Genomic DNA, 1,817 nt, shown 5'->3' with positions numbered 1-1,817 from the left:
TTAGCTGCAGACATGTAATTATTTCTTCTATTTTAAATAATGACAATAAGCATCTCTTAACAATGATTCTATTTATTCCTCTTAGCAGAAAACTCTTCAGAAGAATTGCCCACCACATTCTTAAATCCAGTGGTCAGTCTCTGTCCTTGTTCCAGTAGTGTTATTAGCCACATGTGAGCCAGCTTCCTCCTTGGCTTTCAGGTCTCCACATATCTTAGTCTTCCTCTTATTTCACTGAGTACTTCTCAGTCTTCTCAATTCTCCCCCTTCTCTAGGAAGGTGTGTTTATTTCCTGTTGCTAAGGTGACAAAGTAGGGGGTTTCAACAATAATAATTTTTTTATAATTCTGGAGATCAGAAAACCAAAATGAATCTTACTAAATTAACCTCAAGTTAACTGTCCTTTCTCTCTGGAAACTCCAGAGAGAATTCAATTATTATTATTATTATTATTACTATTACTATTCTTCTTATTGCTATTATTATTTTCTACTCCTTGGCTCCTAGTTCCTGCCTCAAGACCTGTGATTTACATCTCTCTACTCTTATTCTAAATATATGCACATATCCCTTTGGCCATAACCAGGAAGAACTTTTCAGTTTTAAGGATCTGTATGATTAGGTTGAGCCCACCTGGATAATCTAGGGAAATTTCTCCATGTTAAATTTGTCAACATTAATTTGCAAAATTCTTTTTATCATGTAAGGTAATATGTTCACAGTCTCTGGACATTGGACATTTTGGGGGCACAGAAAGGTATTACTGTTTACTGCAGAGGACTACAAGGATTTGGTAATTCTTTTTTTTTTTTTTTTTTTACTGCCACCAGGGTTATCACTGGGGCTTGGGGTTGGTGCCAGCACTATAAATCCACTGCTCCTGGCGGCCATTATTTTCTCCTTTTTTTTTTTTTTTTTTGCACATTAAAAATCATTTATTCAACAATCCTATGCTTCAGATTGCTTGTGGCCTCTGGATTAAGCCTTGATTGCTCCTGGCACAGAAGCCAGACCCCAGAGCACAGCAGCCTGTGGCCACAATGTCAGTGCCTATAACCGTTTCATCTGCCGCCACTCCTGCCCGCTGTCGTTTCTCATTGTGCTAGAGTACTACTGTCTGCCATGAACCACAGGCCCAGCATGTTCACCCAGAGGAGATAAAGAGCCCAGCCTGGAGCCAGAAACCAGAAGGACCAGATGTAGAGGGAGAAGCAGCAGAGCACCTGCACAATGGCTATCGGTAGTATCAAATCCTGAAAGTGTCTGAGCTGGAGGTGGGGGACACTCACTCTGCCGTGTCCTTCTCCTTGTTCAGGTCCATGCCACCATCCACCAAAGCCCCATCCTCTGAGAAGGATGCCTGTGCCATGGAGCTCATAGAGTGATTGCTGGCCCCATATACTACCAGACTTAAGCCCAAGACCATCCAGTCCCACAACGAGGTAGGTGAATAGAAGATGAACAAGGTCACAAGACAGTAAATGGCCACCGTGGTGAGACACAAATGGCCTTTCTTTCTTATTTTTTATTTGATAGGATAGAGAGAAATTGAGAGAGGAGAGGGAGATAGAAAGGGAGGGAGAAAAAAGGGGCTAGGCGGTGGCACACTTAGTTAAGCGCACACATTACAGTGTGAAAGAACCTGAGTTCAAGCCTCTGCTTTTCCCCCACAGGGGGAAAGCTTCATGAGTAATGAAGCAGGGGTGCAGGTGTCTATCTCCACCTCCCCTCTCAATTCCTCTTTTTCTCTACACAATATATAAATAAATAGAACATTAATTTTTTTTTTAAAAAAGGGAGAAAGGCAGACACCTGCA

The 1,817-nt window shown here is 41.8% G+C and overlaps 1 pseudogene; it reads right to left on the bottom strand.

Annotated features, from left to right (window-relative positions):
* Positions 1 to 1,050: 1,050 nt before the first annotated feature.
* On the bottom strand, positions 1,051 to 1,440 carry LOC107523117 (transmembrane protein 208-like; annotated as a pseudogene).
* Positions 1,441 to 1,817: the final 377 nt, after the last annotated feature.

This window comes from Erinaceus europaeus, chromosome 3, assembly GCF_950295315.1.
Source record: "Erinaceus europaeus chromosome 3, mEriEur2.1, whole genome shotgun sequence".
NCBI classification, from domain to species: Eukaryota; Metazoa; Chordata; class Mammalia; order Eulipotyphla; family Erinaceidae; genus Erinaceus; species Erinaceus europaeus.
The sequence above is the reverse complement of the archived record's forward strand: the minus strand, read 5'-3'. Positions and strand labels throughout refer to the sequence as shown.